At 31.3% G+C, this 23,322-nt stretch overlaps 1 protein-coding gene and 1 pseudogene across 1 annotated transcript in view; one reads left to right on the top strand and one right to left on the bottom strand.

The window, feature by feature from the left end:
• The window catches only part of LOC133188593 (RRP12-like protein), a 387,635-nt gene that overhangs the window by 202,464 nt on the left and 161,849 nt on the right, over positions 1-23,322 (top strand). The gene's annotated exons all lie outside the window — the stretch shown is intronic.
• LOC133188251 (RRP12-like protein) overlaps positions 3,432-23,322 on the bottom strand; it is a 28,993-nt pseudogene continuing 9,102 nt past the window's right edge.

Below are 23,322 nucleotides of genomic sequence, written 5' to 3'. Positions count from 1 at the left end.
GTCATGGTAGAAGGAGACTCACCTCGTGATCGGGAAGCCCTGATTTAATTCTTGTTTGCTGCGCTGAATCAAATCTAAAACATAAGAAGGGTAGGGACTGTTCTTCGATAAGCTCCCGACATTAGAAGTGAAAGTCATGGGTCATTCAGACGAGACCTTCAAAACAGGGATCCCGTGTCATGGTAGGTGTTGCACGATAATGTTTGGCTGTGCCGTAAGTTAGGGTCACCAACTAAAGTTGCCATTAGAAGAGATGCGAAGGAAATGGAGGACAAGATCAACAAAGATAAACCATCAGTTTGTAAACACAGATGTAGATGGAGAAAAATGCTTAGCGGTAGTCATAAGGAGGTATTCAGGATTAATTCATCTGACAAAGATTACATGGTATGGTATGAATGTTGGCTAGTAATAAAGGACATTCCTTTGTTAAAAGCTTACAATCCATCAATTGCGCATATTGTAGTACTCATGGAGGACGCTTACACACCACCAGGATTTGTTAGACTACAGCTCTTAACATCGTATTGCAATTATAATGAAACCATGAGATCAACAATCATTCCGTTCGATGACAGAATTTATGTATCAAGTGTTTTATGGAGAATTGAATTCATTCAACATTATCGTGATACAATGATCTTTTACAAAAATATTTATGAGCATGGTCCACTGTGGTCCTTGTACCAGTCTTAATATCGGAACTCTTTCAGTCAATGAAGCATTTTGTTTTAGTTGTAAATATTGGCCACGATTAACAGAAGATTGGTCGCAAAGATGCCATAGGCATGCTTGGCCTCATGCAAGTGTGCTTAAAGACATTTTAAACGAAGGTTATCACTGTGTGCCTATTGGGAGTAAATGTAGTAATAGTAAAACTGAACTAGATTGGAGACTGTCTTTCTCTAATGCCGAACTAAAACTAGTGTATACAATGAATCATATGCAATTTCTATGTTTTGGACTCCTTAAAACAATTTTAACTGAAGTAATCAATAAGAACGAGGAGGAACCATTACTGTGTTCTTACTTTATGAAGACCACAATGTTCTGGTTAATAGGAAATGTGAGGTGGTGTTCTAACAACCTACTGGAGTGCTTTTGGATGTGTTTTAAATATCTTCTTCACTGTGTGTATCTTGGTAAATTCGCCAATTTTTTTATTCCACAAAACAATGTTTTTAAACAAGGTGGTCGGTGTTGCACGTGAATCCCTGTTAGAACAACTAAATCAGTATTACAGAATAGTCTTATCCTGTGTGCTACTTAGTCCAACGCTCAGGTCTATACTTGAGCCAGCCCTCATCAGTCCGTCACTTGTGATCCCATCTGCCACGGGTAATTGTCTCGACATTGTTTGTAGAGATTGTTGTATGCTAGGAGAATTAGCAGATATTTCTGCTTGCAACTTTAGAAATTGTTTATTCTTTTTAAAGTCAATTGAAACACTGTTACATTCATCAATGGCACCATACAAATCGTTAACATTACAGTGCTGCTCCTTGTTCATCCAGCCTTCATGATTGCAAAACATATTTCATATTTCAAACATAAACACGTGTACTATTTACATAAAAAGCTTTCTAACATATTGAAATTGTCATCACGGATAGGAACTGCCTCCCATTCACTGTACTTAGCCTTATTTTACTATAGAACAGAGAGATATAATGAAGCAATTTATTTAACTAACGAAATTAAACGTAGGCTGTCAGAGCCCTATATTTTGTATAACAATACTGTTGACAAACAGAGATAAGTGGAAGATGTAATGGGTATAGCTATGTGTAGAAGAATGAAATTTGCTTGGGCATTCGACATCAAACTATATCATGGGATATACTATATTGACGCATTAACATTACCACAATTAGGGGCTAAAATTAATGAGGTTTATGTTTTAATTATTTCCCCATTTGTTTTAATAGAGATGTTGTCTATTTTATCATAGACTAGGGAATAGATCTCAGTGTTTACAGTCACTGACAGACTTACAGACACTAATGCTCTATGAAGATGGTAGAAATTTTCAGTCATCTTTAAAACATTATTCCTGGCAGCTACTTCGTATCTGCCAGTATGTTGTTGGGGACATACACTGACATGCAGTCTTATGGGGAAAAAAAACTGCTTTAATATGAACGATTTCATGAAATGCAGAAAGGTACAAAAATTGGAATAAATTATAAATTGATATCAATTGATTAAAAATATAAATGTACATATAACCTTGATATCCTGTAAACTTGTTATTTTTAATATATAACGCAAGAGACATTCATAGTGCAGAAAATGTTTTGAAAAGTACATTGCAAAAGAAATAAACTAGTATTAAATCATCTGATAAGGTCAAGAAAGTTTGTTTTTTATTTCTCCAAAATTGAAATAAAGGCTCAGAAATCGGATAATATTGAAAATATAAAAAGAAAAACCAAATTCCTCCGTAAAGCTTTAGTTCTTACATTTAAAATCTTCAGAAACTTCTGCAGATTAGATAGATAGATAGATAGATAGATAGATAGATATACAACTCGGTTTACCAGAGATCAAGCAGGCGCTTGCTGGTCAAGTATATTTATGAAATCTACTTTAGGCATATTTTCTATTCCAAGAACTAGGTATACGATCAAATAATTGATTCAGACGGAATTATTAATATTCCACGAAGTAATATTGCAATGTTGATCTGTATTTTGTGTTGTAAACCATTATATTTAAACAATATTAATTTTATTTGCAATTTGATCAAATGTTAAAAATCTGTGACAGCATTTTTTTGAGATACAGGATTTTTTATTATTGATTTGAAGTTTTTGAATTTACATATTCTTGCATTGATTTGAAAATAAATCACAACATTATGGAAGTTTTTTCTTTCTTTTAAATACGTTTACAGCACCTCTTTTTGTTCATTCTACCAAATTATTAAATCAACCAGAAACGTTTGCTTTATCTAAAAGACAAAGAGTGTTAGAAAATCATATGTGATGTACAGTGCGTACATAAATTGCCCCCTCCAGTCTCCCCATACTCATTGGAACATGATGGCTGGTATGAAATTTCGGAAATGTGAATTGTGTTTTCAAATATGTATAAAACATACTTTTGATACCTAAATGTATAAACCTTTTAATATTCATCACTTCTAGAATTTCTGCCTTTATCAAGGGCAAGTCTATTATGAAAATTACCCTCGCCCCAATCAGTACGTTAAGAATCTATTTGAGCATATATTAAAGTAAAAATACTACAAACCTTGAATCAAATAATTAAACAAAAATACTATCATATTAATGTATTAAAAATCAAAAAAAAACCTTTAACCCCAAAGTCTATTAAATACAAAAATGTGACAGCTAAAGTTTAAAACCCTGATCACACTATGCTTAATTGTTCCTAGTTTTCAACTCTTGTCGGTTGAGCTTGACAGTTCAGAGAACGATAGGCATTAGGATCTGGTTTTCCGCTCTTCTTGATGTCATCTTCTGCTCTCTAGGATTTGTATATACTTCCCAGCTTCCGGAGGCCCTGACTGTTTGATTTTGTAAGAGATCTGTGTATACCCCCTCCTTCAGCTATGATTAAGTAATCATAATTACTATTACAATGACAGAAACATCAATGATTGGAAATAAAGAAGTAGCCCATTGAACACAATGCTCGTCTGAGTAACCTTGGGCTTGCTGTTATTATCAGATGATTAAAAAAATCTTTTCTCCCTATTTATTCTAATGAAAAATGTTGACCCAATATTTTGGCCACATCCTAGCCAAAAGGGGTCATGAATTAGCCAGATTTTAATATAACATGTGACTTTTTCAATGCTAACATGATTAACACTGCTTTGTTGTTCTTGAGAGAAAATATTTTGAAGATACATGTATTATTCTTGTATATATGAAACATGTTAAAAATTAAACCCATGTTTTAGCCTTACTATTTGAAAATTCTTGATCAGCAATTGTGATGTTAAAGTTAACTTCAGACACCCTTAGGTTATAATTAAGCAATCACTGCTTAAGAATGAGTTTTAAGAGTTTCTCGATGAGAAAAGATTTTTATCATCCATAACCATCGCAGAAACATTGAAATTCACAACTGCATTCATCTATCCTTAAGAATTCTTCAGCTACCTGTAAGAATTGATTCAATTTGTTTTACAGGTCTCAGGGAATTGAAAGAATTTTTAAAGATTCTGTTAAATAATGTACATCGAATGATTATGAATTGGAATGAATATCTATATATTTCCTGAAAGGCAAAAATCGAGGTGAAATGTTATGTGAAGTTAAGATATGCATTTGGAAGTTTGATATAAAAATTTACGCAATCCAGAATCTTGATTTTAGATAGAAAGACAAAAAGAGCTATGTTTATGCTTTAAAGTTAAACAGACGTTTATGGTAAAACAAGTTACTTTACTGCACCTTGCTTAATAGCCTTTAAATCCAGTTGCCCTAAAATTCCTTAAAATTATTTTAGTTCTGATAAAATTGTATTTGAAATGCTGGAATTCAAGGGGGAGTCCTCATCAAAAAAGCCATAGTGTTCACGACAATGCTTTTTATCATTATTGTGACTTCATGACAAAGATGTAATTTTTAAGGCTATTATAAATTATAGCGGAGACAAGGAAACACTGGAAATCACCCCTACTGTAAAAGCATTTTCTGTGATTTTATTGTCAAAATTGTCATGTTAAGTCCATTTTAATGTCCAGATCTGCCTTAATGTAGTTATACATGTAAAACGTCTTATTTAACGAAAATAAATTCTAGATTTTATACCTTAAACAATTCTTCAGGGTTATCTTAAACATCTCGTATTCAATTCAAATTGCAAAACTGCATTCTTGCCATCTATCATTCGTATTAGTTTTTCTCAAGGAAACAAAAATTGAAGATAGCTATTAGGGATTAGCGAATATACACTAATTAATCGAGTAGGATAAAGCAAATATAAAAACACATAATGATAGAAATATAAAAACACACAATGATAGATGTTGTATTAATCTAATAAGAGTTTAGTTTTTAACAGAACTTTGAGATATTCCCTGTAAAACTATGTTGACTGAGTTTACCTAAATCAACAATGCACATTATTGATGACCTTCTCCGGCCTCCGTCTTGTTGACGTTGACTTGCCGAAGGTAAGTTATGTAGATACAAATTATGAGAACCTGGAATGATATCTGCTGCGTCTTGTTAAACTTAAGTGACAATCTGTTGGAGTTTTATTTCTGTGAACTTGAAACTGGAAGTATTAATAGGCAATGGTTTCTTTAATAATTTTTTAACCCATGGTATAATGATAACACAAGTATCTTTAAAGTTGCAGTCATTTACACTTTCAGAGAAAATGTACTAGCAAACTCTTTATTACCATTCTCTTCTACGATGATTTATTTTTTACATAGAATATAAAGGAGAAGTCTTTAAAATGTTTTACCAGAAGAGTAACGCCATGATTAGTCTTTTTTTTAATGGAATTATTTGCTGGTAGTGTAGATTTAAGTTAGTTCAAATCATTATCCACAGGGTGTTGTCACAATGGGCAATCAAAGTTTTAAATAGTAATACTAAAGAAAAATCTTATAAAATTTTCCCAAGAACAGCAAAACTATGATAAGTCATATTTATATGGAAACGTCCTTAGGTAATATAGATTGAAGTCCAATTCATGCCCCCCTGTTGTAAGGTGGGGCAATAATATGTACATAAGAATATATATAGGAAAAGAATCTGCTGATGATGAACAGAAGGATATGGGTACTCAGGTGAGCGTTGTGGCCATGGGCCTCTTGTTAAAATTCTTTTACATTTTTGACCAGAAAAAAGAGATTAATTTTAATTTTGAATTGCATTATGAAAATTGAACTCACTTTATCAGGAATCCTGTAGTATGCAGTGTTAAGATGCAATCATATCATTTAAAAAGTCTGCTTTTTTAAAATGAAAAAAATAGTTTGGAAGTCAAATTAACAATGTGGATTTTTCTGGGATGTATATGCTCGTCTGTAAAAAAATGAAAAAATACTGAGGAGAAAAAAGAAGAAAAGATGTTGGAATAATCATGAAAATATGTCCATGTAATAAAGCGCCCAAAAATAATGAGAAATGCATGTAGTTCTTTAAAGGGTTATATATCAATTTTTAGTAATGATTTTTATATCTTTTCTTCCCTTTTTTCTTTTGAAATAAAAATATGACCATTTTTTTCTCTTTTATCAGAAAAAATATATTATCCTGAAAATATTAAGGTTCAGCACTGATCTGCACCCTCATATTTTTTTTTTTTTACTTTGATTTTCGAAAATAAAGATACGCACAATCACAACACACCTTGCAAGGAAAAATTGGACACAAGTGACCACATATTCTAAGAAGAACAAAATTAATTTCTGATAAGAGTTATGTCTCTTAAAAGAGGGAAGATGAACCTTAATGTACAAATCATGGTTGATAGTCCCTGTAAGCACTTTCAAATCCTCAGAAAAAGCATGACTAAATTTTCTACAAATTTCATGCGTAGGTACATAATAGACCTTCATCCTTTGTTATATGGTTGGTTGCTATGGATTTTTATTTCCATGACATAAAGCAAAATAGAATTTTTTCAGCTATTTTGATTAATGAAACGTGTGACATTATGCAAAAACAATAATGCAAATTTTTCTCTTTGAAGGATGAAAGAACTTGTTTCTAATATAATAAAATGTGTCTAATTCGGAATTCACATAATATATACTTTTAAATGACAACGACATATAAAACAATTTAAATAAGGAAAATGGTTTTTATTCTTATGTTACATTCAAAAGAGTAGGAAGACCAAAAGAAATAAAATCTGAAAAGATATTGACGACGAAAGAACAAATTGATAAGTTTGATTGCATGTACCTTGATGCACATGAAAATAGGGCTTTACTTTGGTACCGTATAAGATTTACATTATGAGGCCTCTGCTGGTGGACTGTTAGTCCCCGAGGGTCTCTACAGCCCAGTAGCTAAGTACTTCGGTACTGGCTTGAAAATACAGATAATTTATATATTAAATTACTGTGGTAAAATTGAGAAATGTTTTATTTAAAAGAAAGTATTATCTCCCTCATGCATATATAGCTCTGATCCTTCGACGTATTTGGCTCCAGTCTTTGGCCCCTACCCCCTTTTTCAACTCTTCAAAGTTTTTTTAAATTAAATATTTCGAATTTCAAACGTTTCGGCATGAGCATCACTGAAGAGACATAATTTGTCGAAATGCGTATCTGGTGTATCAAAATTCGTACCGTATATGATTTACATTTGACCTTTGTTTGCTTGTAATAAGGTATGAATTATCGATCAACGTCCAACAACCTTGAAGAGTTTGAACGTCTGTTAATTCGGTTTTTCAGTTGTGTAGCAAAAACATGAACAGGATTATTGAAATATCATGGAGGTAATATTTCAGTGAACTAAAAGTTTATTAGAAATTACAAAGCATTTCGTCTACGTTTTTTTTTTTAATTTGAAATGTTCATTAACTAACTATTATTATATTTGAGTGAATTTAAATAGAGACATAATTAGGTTCTAAAGAATAAGAGTGTAACCAATGAAGAAAATCTCAATTTAACATTCGTAAACATCTTGCAATTCCTTACTTTTAGTTTGACCCTTGTCATTAGGTGGAATTACATGTAACAGCTTGTTTACTAATCAAAAAAGACCTATTAAGGATTTTTCTAATTAAATATTCTTATTCAACATACTTGATCATACCTAGAATATCAATGCTATTTATTTGTCCCTTTATATAATGCATGAATATTCTTAACTAAAAGATATGTATGAAATAGTAATTATTTTGTAAATTTAATTTTTTTTCTTCTTCAAATCTTTGTTTTTCAGAAAATTATAGCTAAAGCGCACTGTGGAAAAGGTAAACTAATTGCTAAAATGAAAGAAAAACATTTCAATAATCCAAAATAAGTAAATAAATATCCAAAAATAAGAATCAAACTAATATGCAAATCTCTGATATCTGATATATGTATGATTGAATCTGCCAAGTAAAAAAAAATCTTGAAAGTGTAGGAAGCGTTATCTGGACAAACGATGTACCATTTTTACCATTTCAATAACAGGATTTTTACTAAGGAAAAACCCGTTTAAAAACCTTAAAGAAAATACCCAATTTTAACGTTTATCTGATAATAAAAAAAAACAAAATACATGTAGTGAGAAAAATATGAATATCAGAAGAAAAAGGGGGTTGAATGAAAATGAAAAGATATGTTAAAACGGAAGAACAAAATACAAAATTAGAAAAAAATCCTTAACAAGATCATGACTTCTGAGGTCTGTCCGCTCATGGAAAATCCAAGATATCAAGAGAAGAAAATAGCGGAAGAAATGGCTGTCAAGAGATAATGAAGGCATAGAAAGAGAACGCAAAAAAGTAGAAAATATGCATTCATTGATATAATGGATTTTCAAATTTTCAGTATTCTAACTTTTTGGCACTTTCCAAGAAAATTTATACGTCAAGGAAATTTTGAATTATATATTAGAAAGAAGAGCATTCAAAGAAAAAGTTTAACACAAAAAATAATCCGTCTTAAGGTACATGTATTACACTTACATGTATGCTTGTTAACCAATGCTTCACTTTAATTGTTGGGTACACTTTTTATATAACTCAAATTATTTCATAATTTGGACATCTAAAGGGAAATGATTATGAAATCCACGGAATATGGATTCCATATAGGTCGATTTTCATGCCCATTTAGAAAGAGTTGAAAAATTATACACTGTATATTTAAGCATTTTTACACTTTTGTAAAATTTTTGAATGCCTTGATTGGAGAATATTTTACAAAATTAAAATAAAAAAAAAATTATGTATATATATTAGTAAAACAAAACAACAGCTACTTAAGGATGATTCGGGTACAGAGGAAGAGTATAATGTCGCAGACAGTATGTTTCTCAAAATAACGATACATAAGTGATTAACAATTTTACCTTAAGGTCAGACGATACGTTCCTCAAATATCTGTTTTGTATATCTTCATAATGTATGAAAAATATTCAAAATTTTAACTACCTTCTGATTTCTAAACCAGTTTCTAAACGTCTTTAAAAAGTCCAAACACTAAAAAAATTGATATTGGTAAATTAATTTTTCCCCCCAAAGGATTATATAAGAAAAACTACCTCTGGTATCTTGCACAAATGCCTGGTAAGGTACCTCAATTTTTTTTGTGAGTAAACATGTTAAAGTAGCAATACTTTAATGACAAAATCTTGGAAAAAATTATATATTATTGAGGAACGTATCGTCTGTCCTTAAAGTGGAGTAAATGATGCTTCAAACTTAATAAATTCTATGAATTGACCTCAGTTGGTGACCTATGAGGAGCCGTTTTGGTATTTATTGCTATTTAGTGATATCACCTATTCGAATAGGCGATATCACCTATTCGAGCTGAATTGCTGATATCACCTATTCGAATAAGTGATTTCCCCTATTTGAATAGATGATATCACCTATTTAATTTGAATGAGTGATATCACCTATTTAATTTGAATGAGTGATATCACCAATTCGAATAGGTGATATCACCTTCGGGATGCCCAGTTTTCCCCTGTGTTTTAGTCCGAGGCATTTTAAATACCTTTTGTTATCAATCCCTGTAAAGTTATATAAATTTTATAAATTTTACTTGCTATATAATTTTTTTTATATTTATTGATAGTTTCTCTCTGTTATAATTATTTATTCAAAGAGACTGAACTTTTAATAAGTTTCGTCACGTGACTAATGAGATTTTTCGAAAACATTAACTTCCGGGTACTTACATACCATATAGTCTAGGGAGCAGTTGTTATTTCATAAATAATTTGAATAGGTAAAATCACCTATTCGAATACGTGATATCACCTATTCAAAATGAAAAGGTGATTTCACCTATTCGAATAGGTGACATCACCTATCTGAATCGGTGATATCACCTATTTGATTTGAATAGGTGATATTACCTATTCAAAAAGAATAGGTGATATCACTTATTTGAATAGGTGATATAACCTTTTCAAATGAGTGATATCACCTATTCGAATAGTGATATCACCTATTCGAATAAGTGATATCACCTATTCGAATAGCTGATATTACCTATTCGAATAGGTGATATCACTAACTCAGAAGCTGAATAGGTGATATCATCAATTGAATAGGTGATATCACCTATTCGAATAGGTGATATCACTTAATGGCAGTAAATACCAAAAACGGCGCCTCATAGTGACCACTCGCGTTTCAGTAATTTGAAAATTGCAAACAAAACTACGTACATGTATATATGATTTATCAATTTCAGTAACTGCAAAACCCACCCGTTTGTTTAAGCTAAGGTTTATCAATTATGAGAACTTGATAAATTAGAGACATTTTATGATTTAATGACTTAGTTTTCAAACGTTTCCGTCTCTTCGAAAAAAGATGCCATTTGAAAGAGGTGACACGAGAGAGAGAGAGAGAGAGAGAGAGAGAGAGTTTAGTGAGAATTTTTTTAGTGAGAGGTAATTAAAAAAAATAGCCCGGAAGAAAATGGACATGAGTTACTTTATTTTTAGTATAGGTAGAGATAGAACTGTAATAATCTTTTCTGGGGTTTTTTAGGCAATTAAAAGTGAAACAGGAGAAAATATTCCAAAAATTCTATTATTAATTCTTTGCAAACTATTACGATTCTTTTTTTTTTTAATGTATATGTACATCTTTTAAGAACATACCATTTAAAATAAAATAACAATTATAAGTAAATTATAAACAAAATCGCCTGTAAAATGCGTTTAGAATAGCACCCAGGCATGGATATAACTCAAAAAGAAAAAAATAACAACAAAACATTGAATGACTTGCAATCTTGCCAATTCGAAGTGTTGATGATGAAAACTAATTTTAATTCATTCTGGTACACATAATGATAAATATATCATCCAAGGAAGGTATTTAAATAATCATTTTATAATGACAGAATGTCCAAACTTTTTTTATTTTATTAAAACCAAGGCTTGTAATTTGCACAAGGCACTTTATTTTGAACATAAGAAATATATATATAAATTTAAATCACGTAAATGACATGATTGAACGAGCTGTAATGAGTCATTTTCTTTCAATAACATTTCAAATTCCTTACTTTCCTATTGGACATCTCCATTGTCTGCCTTATCACATGTACAGTTTATTTAAGTACAAGTATTTATATTTAGCACATTGTATATGTTTCAGTTACCAAATATCCTCTCAAAGAAGACCCAGTTGTGTTCTTTCTTCAGTTAAGGCTGTAAAGAGTATATTCCTAATGTTACCTTATTAAATACACTACGTTACAAACGATGCACTTCCGTTAAGATATTAAAAGGACGATGTTTGTTTTTTTTTCAGCTCTAACTAAATGTGGGAAATTTTGAACTTTTAAAACAATAAAATTTAATAGATCCTAAAATCAGGTAGGTGAACAGTAAAGATATGTATTCATTTTCTATTCACTGAAAGGCATTATATTGAACAAAGAAATACAGTTTTTCAAGACCTTTAGAAGAGGGGCTGTGTTGGATGCAATCTCGCCTCCTTTGATTGATTGATTGATTGATTGTATGTTGTTTTACGTCCCATTCGAGAATTTTTCACTCATATAGAGACGTCACCATACACCGGTGAAGGGCTTCAAATTTTGAACTTTACTCGGCACTCAGGGCCATTGAGCAGTGAGGGATCTTTATCGTGCCAACGCCTGCCGTGACACGGGGCCTAGGTTTTTAAGGTCTCATCCGAAGGACCCGCAACTTTCACTTCAAAGTGCCGAGCGCATGGCGAAGGAACAGTTGCTACCCATTTTTTATCGACTTAGGTCAGTCGCGGCCGAGATTCGAACTCACGACCTCCCGATCACGGAGCGAGCGCTCTACCGACTGAGCTACCGTGAACGGTTCGCCTCCTTTGAATAATAAAAACAAACTCCAAATATCTTTTCAAAACCAAATTTTTATTATTTTTTTTTAAAGTAATGTCTCTAGATCTTTTTTTCGAGGAGAATTTTACAGATTGTTTCAAATATATTCACATTTAAAATTTCGATCCCAAATCGTTGCCCAATCCTACAGCCAGGGGCCATGATTTTAATAAACATGAATGTACACAACCTAAAATGCTTCTTCATATAAATATGACTAATCATGGCTTTGCTCTTCTTGTGAACGAAATTTGAAAAAAAAATTATCCTATATATTTCTATGTAAAACTTTCAACTCCATTGGAAGCCTTCTGTTCAGATGAGCTAGAAATGGTACACTGTATGTGTACGGAAAATCTGTATTCCCCTGAAGACCATAAATAAATAAGTAAATAAATAAATAAATAAGATTTAAAGTAAAAAAAAAATATTCGATGGGGTTCGCCTTGAACTATTTGGGTAAACTATGATATAGATATATAAATAGCTGAAACATAACTTGAAATAAACAAAATTATTAGAAGAGATTTTTAAAATACTGGTTTAAGGTCATGTGCAGCGTGCGTCTTACAACGTAGCTTGCCCATTGATAATTGTTCTAGATATTTTATTTTAAAACCAGAAAACCATCAGATCTTCTTTGAATAAATAGAAAAAAAATACATTACCAGGGTTTTTTTTACTTTTACATGTAAATAGGCATCGGATTATGAAATGCTTGTGTTATTCAAACATAAGTTACAAAACATATAGATTTAGCAGGGTTTTTTTTTGGCAAAATATGTTTTAGAAGAGATGTTAAGCATCAATAGGGCTCTTCATATTTTAGAACACTTTAAGTATTCATGAAATAAGAAAACAGACAAACGCCATATTGTGTATGTCCTTACGAAAAGGAAGTCTTAAGCGTTCTGTGTCAGATAAAAACTTAAAGCATCATTGTATATTTTATTTCTAACACTGAATATATATATATATATATATATATATATATATATATATATATATATATATATATATATATATATATATATATATATATATATATATATATATATATATATATATATATATATATATATATATATATATATATATATATATATATATATATTACATTTTCAACAGTGAAATACTGTGATTTATTTATTGAATAAAAGTGATATTCTCTCACAGTGTGAAAGGATATCAAAGTAAGTAAAAAATAATTTCTGGCCTGTCATAAGATAGAGATAGCGACTAACCATCTTGATAGAGCTGAAACTGCAAATTTCTTTTCAAATATGTTGCTAAAATCCATGCTATGTAATGTTTTCAATCTCACAAGTGGTAAGCTATGACGTCTCAACCCCTCATCTATGACGTCAAGTCTATGACACAGTGTTAAGAAAAGACAGAGACAAAGGGAAAATAAAAAAAAAAGTAATAAACAGAAAATTCCATGTTTTGTGGATGAATATGTAATTCATTTCACTCGTGAGACAGGATTTTTTTTAAAATATTTTCACTCCTGCTTCACATTCATGAAAATATCAAAAAATCCTGTCCCACTCGTGAAATAAATTTAATATTCATCTACAAAACATTGAATATCCTCTCTCTCTCTCTATATATATATAAATATATATATATATATATAAAGTTCACATAAATTCAGAATTGGAAATGGAAAATAAGAAGGGGAGGGGTAATAATCGCACTTGAAAGTCATTTGAGTATGTTAAATAAAAATATGTGTTGTTTATTGGGATGGAAAATCTTTACTCAACAATTTTAAAATACGGTATAATGCTTCATGTAATCAAACCTAAAAAAGAATTCAGATGAATGTAGAACAGAAATAATGTGCATCTCCAATGTATGTATGTATGTATGTATGTATGTATATATATATATATATATATATATATATATATATATATATATATATATATATATATATATATATATATATATATATATATATATATATATATATATATATATATATATATACATAACTGTCACAAATTATATCTTTTGTATGCAAGATTTTACGTTTTAATGTCATCTAATACAGATACCCCCCATGCATTTTCATGCACTTGTATTTGTACTATGGACTAATTAAAAACAGTTACCTTTATATACTTTATATCCTCAGTAGTATCACTCGGACGATTTCCTTGTATCCTTATTCATCTGCGAGTGATTATTTATGTTGAAGAATTTAATAATAATAACTTTTTATAACATCATTTAATATTCTTTTCACATTTAAAAATGTCCTCATAGCATATATGCTACAATATTCTGAAAATTATAAATGTTTGAAAAGAATTTAAATACCAATCCATTTGGACATTTTTTTTCCCCAAAAATGTTTTGAAAACATAAACAAATGTCTTCTGTTTGTGCAGAGAAGCAAAACCATGTATATACTCTATAATAAGCATAAAAATATTAATTGCTTAACCCCTAGAACTTTCATTGTATAATCTTTATATGTGGTCAATATTCTGTTACATAAACATTTTATTTGATATAAAAGTAATCTTTCATTGTAAAACCTTTAAACAAAACTGTTTATCAGTTTAGTCTGGGAAACAAACCTTTGAATAAGTTTATTTAATTTAAAAGTATTATACAGAAAATCTTACCTGTCTCTATTTAAGCTTTTATATTATATGCGTAATTACTTTTTCTTCATATATAATTTACAGAATGGATCACTCTCTCCGCCTATCAGAGATCCTGTATGTAGGTCTGAGTCGTAGGATAGGGACTCCAAGTAAAGTGACCATCAGAAGGGACGTGATGGATATGGAATACATGCTACATAGAAATTATGTACATACCTGTTACCAAAGTAGATGTCCATTAATAGTTATGCTTAGCGGTAGTCGTAAGGAGGGATTCAGGTTGAATACATGTGACCGGGATTACATGGTGTGGTATTGTTGTTATAAACTAATAAATGACATTTCTCAGCTTAGAGATTACAACCCATCAATTCATCATCATATTATACTCACGGAGGACACATATACATCGCCAGGATTTGTTAGACTACAGCTCTTAACACCGCCTTATTCCGGATACACCAGAGCGTCATTCATTAAATTCAGTAGTAGAATTTATGTATCAAGTCTTTTATGGAGACAAGCACTCTTTCAAAATGAATCTAGTGATACTAGTTTACAAAATGCGTATCTTCATGGTCCTTGTATGAGAGGTTACAGTGGATCTATTGAATTAGATAAAACACTTTGTTTTAGCTGCAAATATTGGCCAAGTACTACAGAACACTGGATAAAAAGATGCCTTAGGCACGTATGGCCTCCTGCAAGTGTACTTAAAGACATTTTAAATAATGGTTATCACTGCGTGGCTATTGGGAGTAAATGTACTACCAGTAGAAATGATCTAGAGTGGAGATTGTCCTTTTCTCTTGCCGAGCAAAAACTAGTGTACACCATGAATCATACTCAATTTATATGTTATGGATTCCTTAAAATATTTCTCAATGAAGTGATCAATAACAACGTAGAGGAACCACTATTGTGTTCTTACTTCATGAAGACTACAATGTTCTGGTTAATACAAGTTGGGCATGTGAGATGGTGTCCTAACAATCTACTGGAATGCTTTTGGATGTGTTTTAAATATCTCATTCTCAGTGTGTATCGTGGTAAATTCGCAAATTTTTTTTATTCCTTAGAACAATATGTTTTTGAACAGAATTGTCGGTATATCACGTGCATCTCTGTTGCAACAACTTTATCAGTATTACAGACTAGGAGTATCCTGTTTACTTCTCAGTCCGACACTCAGATCTATCCTTGAGCCAGCCTTTTATGATCTGTCATTAGTGATCCCCTTATCAGAAGGACATTGTAACGATATTGCATGTAATGATTATTGTATCTACCTTGAATTATTCAATTTTTTCCTTTCATTTGTGAATTGGAAGAATATTTTTTATATTTAAAATCTGTAGAGACGTTCATCCATTCATCACTTTCACCGTATCAATCTTTAGCATTACAATACTAGACAGCTAATAATCTTGTTCGTACAGTCTTAGTGACTATAAACAATACCTCATATTTGAAACATAAATATATGTACTGTTTGGACAGAATGCTTTGCAATATTATGAAACTTTCATCGTGCATAGGAACCATCTCACATGCATTGTATTTAGGTTTGTTTTACTATAGAACAAAGAGATATAATGAAGCACTTTATATAACTGACCTGACTGTACGAAGACTGTCAAAGCCCCACGTTATGTTTAACAGTATTGGAGACAGGAACAGATACAGGGAATATGTGAATGGTCTGTCTTTGCCTAGGAGAATGAAAAATTCTTGGGCAGTGGACATCACACTTGATGCTAGGATACCCTATATTGAAGAATTAACATTAGAACAATGGACTGTATCTAAAATTTACATATTTTACGTATTCCGTCATCTGTATTGGTAGAAATGTTGTCAGTATTGTCCCATTATAGACTAGGTAATAGATCTCAGTATTTACAGTCACTGACAGATCTACACACACTGCTGCTCTATGATGATGGGACATATGTTTCTTTACATTCAAGAGACATATCCTGGCAGATACTAGGAATCTGTCAGCATGTTGTGGGAGACTTACATGGGGCTTTACTGTCTTATCAGGATTCGCTTAAACAGGAACCAAGTCATGAGTTGCAGAGAGCTACAAAACTTAGAATAGACTACACACAAAATCAACTGTGTAGAAATGCACTTGAATAACTTAAAAGTTTTGAAACCATGACAATTTTGCAATATATCACAAAAGGCATCCATAGTACAGACAGAAAGAAAAACATGTTCAATGTATTTTCCAGAATGTCTTGATAAACTTACAAAAATCAAGAAACAACTTGTAATATGCTTTGTTGGTCTAGTACACATGTACCCGATTTTCTACTTTGATGATATAAATGTATACATGAAATTTTGTACGCTACATTGAAACATATTTCTCAGTTCGAAAAATTACATGAAAGTTTAAATTAGGTTTTCATACCTGCCTATCCTTATCATTGCAGAGATGTTATGTAAATCCCCATTTGGGTGGAATTTCAGAGATACATGTGAAGGTGTAATCCTACTGATATTTTATTTTGAGTCTAAATGATAAGTCTATATAATGTGCTTCACATTAAAATGAAGCACATCATAATTTCCATGTGTTGAAAAATCCTAACATTCAGACACGTCTTAAGCTTATTAGAACCCTGCATCTAAATGTAAGGCAGCACATGGTTATTTGCTTGCATATATCGTACTTAAAAGTCTTTCAGTGGAATTAATGCACATAAAATAATGATTTGTTTTTAGGTCCGAAGTGTCTTTTTATTGGGTTCTTCCAAATCTTTGGAGTGTGATGGGTGTTTATATATTAAGAAGTCATCTAAGTTATGATAATTCAGTATTTTTGTGTTCTAAAAGACCCTGTATTTTAATAAAGCATTTTACTCATCATCACTCTTGCATAGAAATGCATGTCAGGGGTCGTACTAAAACACAAAAGTCACTCAAGAGGTACTTAACACAAGTATTCAAGTGAAACATTGCAAAAAGCGTAAAATTGATTTCTATCCTGCAACAGCATAATTAAATGATAAAAGGCCGACAAAATACAGCAAAATTGGAGGGTAGGCAGACCTTGATTTTATTTTTATTATGCAGTGATTTTTTTACGTTGAAAAAATGTACAAATTGTATTTTATTGTTAGCAAAATCAAAATTATGATTACATGTAATTCAATAATAAGATGAATATTCTATTTCAGCATTCATTTATTGTATTATTATTTTTTAGAAAAATAAATTGTGGATTTTTATTAATGCAAATATTCTGCACCGACATTGCTATTTATCAATTCCAAAGGACAAGTGCACTTAAGCAATGCTTAATGGGCCCTTTTTCAGTGCCGTTTTACTTTAGAATATATTACTAAATTGTTCTTTTTTGGTAATAGTTAAACACAAGTGGATATTTATAATTAAAATCACGTTAAAACATCACCTAAATCAGCATGGATTTGAAACAAATGAAGATTTTTAAATGCCTATATATACCCAAAATCCGGAAAAGTCGTACCGAACCCATTTTGAGTTTCGTTTATTTAAATCAAGGGGAGGAGACATTTAAATCGGACACTTGAACAATCTGATGGTGGATCATTGACGGGCGCGTTTATCGAATGATACTTCTTACGCTATTTCACCTGAGAAAAAAAAATCGAATGAAGTTGTATAGATGTCTGTAGCCATAGTGATCAAACTAAGAAATTTGCACGCTTGCATTTGAAATAACACAAGAAGTATTAACATTAGTTCCTTTAAATTTTAAAATGAAAAAAGGGTATTTAGGTGGCTTTCAATACCGGTACCATTGTCTTGTATGAATGTTAAAAATGTTTGACGCTTTATGTATGATGACATTTTAACGACACTAAACTCTCCTAACTCTCCCGTGTTCATAAAACCAAATACATACGAACTTCTCTATGCGGCACGACTTCGATATAATTCGCAAGTGTTTACCTGGGTAGAACTCACGTGACTAACGGTATTTTAAATAATTTATTCCACGGGTGGGTTCAACAAAAGTTATACAGGTAAATAGCTCTCGCTTGCTATAGAAAAAACATTGAACTTTTCATACATTTTTAATATTTTAAGTACAAGTATAATCTTGTACAAATTTCCTACTTTCACACAAGTTTTATAAATGTATAATGCGTTTTTTGTCATTCGCATTAGGCTGACAGTAAACAAAAGCTTTGAAATGAATGACCGTCCTCGATTTACTAAAGAAAATCACGAATGTCGGCTGACCCCTACCACATTTTATGGCTTTGCTCTTTGTATATTAATGAATTTCACCGATAAAATTTGTTGAATTTTATGGTTTAGATATCAATTAATGATCTGAGATGAAAAAGTATACTGGATTTGATTCTTCATTTTTTCACATTTTACCGGGGTCCATAAGTGCACTCGTTCTTTGATGAAATCCACAAACTTTATATTTGAATATTGTCATACTTGCTTATTTACAAATACATGTACATGTATGTCATTAATAAAATTATTTCAAAAATGATTTTATAAATACATTTTATAAGTAAGGTAACAATCCAACAATAAATATTCTTTTTCCTGTATGTTAGAAATCATTAAATCAAATCTTTTTCTTTCCTTTTAATCCCTTTTAGCACCTTTCTTTGCTCCTTTCACAAAGTTCGAAAAAAGACCAGCCATTTTTGCTTTTATCAAAAAAAAAAAAAAAAAAATTGTTTACAAATTTTCAGTACTCCACAGTATTTCTTCTCACAAAATATTGTTGTTCTTGAAAAGAGGATTTTTAAAGATATTTCCAATATATGTTCATTTATAGATCCCCCATTATGCACCCACCCTACTACTGGAGGATGACTTCAAGAAACTTGAATCTACAATACTTTGGGATGCTTCCATATCAATATGACTAATCATGGTTTTCTTGTTCTTGAAAAGATTTTTAAAGAATTGTTCTATATATTCCTAAGTAAAACTTTCATCCCCCATTGTGTCTCCACCCTACCCCCAGGGGTTATAATTTGAACAAACTTGAATCTACACTACCTGAGGATGCTTCCATATCAATATGACTAATTGTGGCTTTGTTGTTCTTCATCAGAAGAATTTTAAAAATTTTCCCTATAACAAACTTGAATCTACACTTCCTGAGGATGATTCCATATCAATATGGCTAATCATGAATCTATTGTTCTTGAGAAGAAGATTTTAAAAAGATTTTTCATATTTAATTTATTCCTATATAAAACTTTGATCCCACATTGTGGCCCCACCCTTCCCCCTGGGGTCATGATATGAACAAACTTGAATCTACACTATGTAAGGAAGGTTTCACATAAGTTTTAACTTTTCTGGCCCAATGGTTCTTGAGAAAAAGATTTTTAAAAGATGACACCAAATTTTCACCACTTCTTAATTATCATCCTTTGAAAGAGGGTGCGACCCTTCATTTGACTAAATTTGAATTCCCTTCACCCAAGAATGCTTTGTGGCAAGTTTGGTCGAAATTAGCCCTGTGGTTCTTGCGAAGTTGAAAATGTGAAAAGTTTACAGACGAACAGACAAAATGTGATCAGAAAAAAAATCACTTGAGCTTTCAGCTCAGGTGAGCTAAAAACAACCTAAATCATTTTATGTAAGTAAAATGAATAAGTTTAATTGCATTGTTTTAATGTATTTCATTCAAAGTTTCATAATTAAAAATGTTTTATAAAGTGATGAATTTTTCTTTAGATTTTTAAAACTGATATCAAAGAGGTAAAATTCTTAACATGATAGAAAGTTTCCAATTTCATCAAATTTTAGAAATTTGATATTTGCATTATTAACAACCAAAAATAAGTCAATAAAATATATAACAATCCATTTATTAATTTTTTTGTTTTCATCATCTGTCCTTAAATTCTAATCACACCTCTTAGCACACAATATTGAAGTCTTCCTATATTTTTTTTTACCTTTTGTTGAGAGCTTGAAAGTTCAGAGGAAGATAAGCATAGGGATCTGGTCTTCCAGTCTTCTTGATGTCAATGAAAAAATATGCCTATTTGAAAAAAAAAAAAAAACATGTATGTTGGATTTACACACCATTATTCACAAAATATTAAAAATATTCCTTATATATACATTTTATATGTTTTAAGCAGCAAAAATACACTCAGGATTTGAATTTCTCTCTGCTCTATATTGTTATAACTTTATTAACATCTCTGTAGCCTCGTGACATTCAGTGCAAGTTTTTCCGCGTTTATTTCTACATGTGGCATTACATGACAACACTTAATGCATAAATATTGAAGATTTTTTATGATAGTAAAATTTAGATATTTGGTAATTAGAGTGAAGGGATTAGGCACATTTTTTTCTTGATAAATTTATTATTTTAAATTAAGCTTTATGCATTTGAATGAAATGCATTTACAAAATTCAACCTGCAAACTGAAAGAATTAAAAAAAAAACTTGACCTCCATAAAGAATTGTTAAACTAGCATTAAGATGTAAAGTGGGGGTTCAACAATCTTCATGATAAAAATAAGTTACCTTGACATTTTCAGCTGCCTGCTCAATGGCTTAAACAAATCTTCAAGGTCATCTTCATCTTCTCCCATTTTTTCTGGGCCTAAAAATATTCAAGACCTAAGGTAACCAGAGACCAGTTAGCCATAACGCTCCCCTGAGTAATCATGGCCCTCCTTTAAAGATTATTTTTACTGTATATTCCCATATGAGACTCCTGTCCCCTATCTTGAACATCCTACCTCTGGGGGGCATGATTTGAATAAATTTGAATCTGCACTACCTGAGGTTGTTTGCATATAAATACAGTGTATGACTGAACATTGTCCTGTTGTTCATGAGGAACTTCCATATTCAAATCTTAGATCCCTTATTGTACCCCATCCTGCCCGTGGAAGTCATGATTTGAACAAACTTAAATCTGTACTAAGAATGCTTGCATATCAATGTGACTGAATTTGTTTCGATTGTTCTGGAAAGGATATTTTGAGATTACATGTAATCAATGTAAAGCTTTGATCCATTTTTATGGCAAAATCCTAACTAAAAGGGTCATGATTTGAACAAATTTAAATTTGCAATACCTGAAGATGCTACCATAATAAAATTACTAATTGAAAAAAAGATTCTTAAAGATTTTCCCCCTTTATTTTCCGATGTAAAATTGATTCCCTATTGTTATTCATTCTACTCCTGGGATTAATGATTTGAACAAACTTGCATCCACATTATATCAAAGGATGCTTGAATAAAAATAAGACTACACAATACCTTTATGTTCTTTAGAAGATTTTCAAAGATTTTCTTACAATAATTATTTCCATGTTAAACTTTGATCCCCAATTATTGTGCCGTACTCCCTCAGGAAATGTTTTGAATACCTTATGGTCCAGTGGTTCTGGAGAAGTAGACTTCTGAGAGATGCCTCTAAAGTTTCACTACTTCCTCATTGTCTCCTCTTAAAAAAGAGTGTGGTCCATCATTTGAATAAATTTGAATTTCCTTTGTGCAAGGATGCTTTGTGGCAAGTTTGGCTACAATGGAAGCCATCAATGTTTTCGAACACAGATACTGTATTTACACTCATTTTCCCCCTTTACTGTGCTTAGTTAATATTGCACCTTTCTCAGTACTGAATGTTATTATAAACACAGGTCTGATTTTCTCTAGTGATTGGGCAGCACATAATTTTTAACTTCGTACCTTCCTCATCACTGGACTCTGTTATAATCAGACGTTCATCAGAAGCCGTCTTCTTCACATCTTTCTTTTCTTTTGGTTTTGTAGCAAAGAGAAATCATACAGAAAACAATGATGTACATGTATGTTAGACCAGTATATTGACTTGTTTTGCTACATGATCTACTGATTATCTTTTACATTAGATAAAATTCTACTACTGAGGAAGATGTAACCATCATTGCAACTTTTTTTTACATTTTAAAATCATAGCTCTGACTTCAATGTTATCAAATTATAGACGACCTGCCAATAAAGTGAAATTTTACATCTAAACATCAAAAACAAATAAGCTGTAACTAAAATGAACTTTATCAGAAATATCTATATCATTACCAAGGACTTTTTTGGAGGCTGTTGGGTCGAGGAAATCCATAATGTCCCCTCCCTCTTGTAACCGGGCCAATTTGGCCTGAGTTTTGTCCCGTGTTTTTCTTTTGGGTTTTCTTTCGGTCTCCTCCTCAGAGTCTGTATCCCTCAGAAGATCATCCACACTGAAGCATACAATACAAAGAAATAACTAGAGAGTAGTCCACACTTTTCAAAAGTTATGTCCCATGGCCACCATATTTCGGGGGAAGGGGGTTCTATTCACAGCAGCAGCCCCTGTAACTTCTTGGTTAGTAACATTGTCATTTGACAACAAAAATTGTTTATACATTGCATTTTTATAGACCAACGATGGGGCTATACATAAATTTAAAAAAAACCAGTGAAAAATCAAGTGATTAATCACAGTATGTCCGAAAGTTTGGTACATGTAATATACAGGTAAGAAACTTTCTTTCCCTTCTGATCTTTGGGTAGACCAGCATGGATACAACTTTATTTTTTTTTTTGCAGAGTGTGGACTATTGTGTAACTTAATGCACATTTTACCCAAGAATGCTTCTGTTAAGTTTGGTTGAAATTGGCATAGTGGTCCTGGAGAAGTTGAAAACGTCGAA

The sequence above is a fragment of the Saccostrea echinata genome, unplaced genomic scaffold (genome assembly GCF_033153115.1).
Source record: "Saccostrea echinata isolate AGI-Se365-2 ecotype Australia unplaced genomic scaffold, CSIRO_AGI_Sech_v1 ptg000016l, whole genome shotgun sequence".
NCBI classification, from domain to species: domain Eukaryota; kingdom Metazoa; phylum Mollusca; class Bivalvia; order Ostreida; family Ostreidae; genus Saccostrea; species Saccostrea echinata.
The sequence above is the reverse complement of the archived record's forward strand: the minus strand, read 5'-3'. Positions and strand labels throughout refer to the sequence as shown.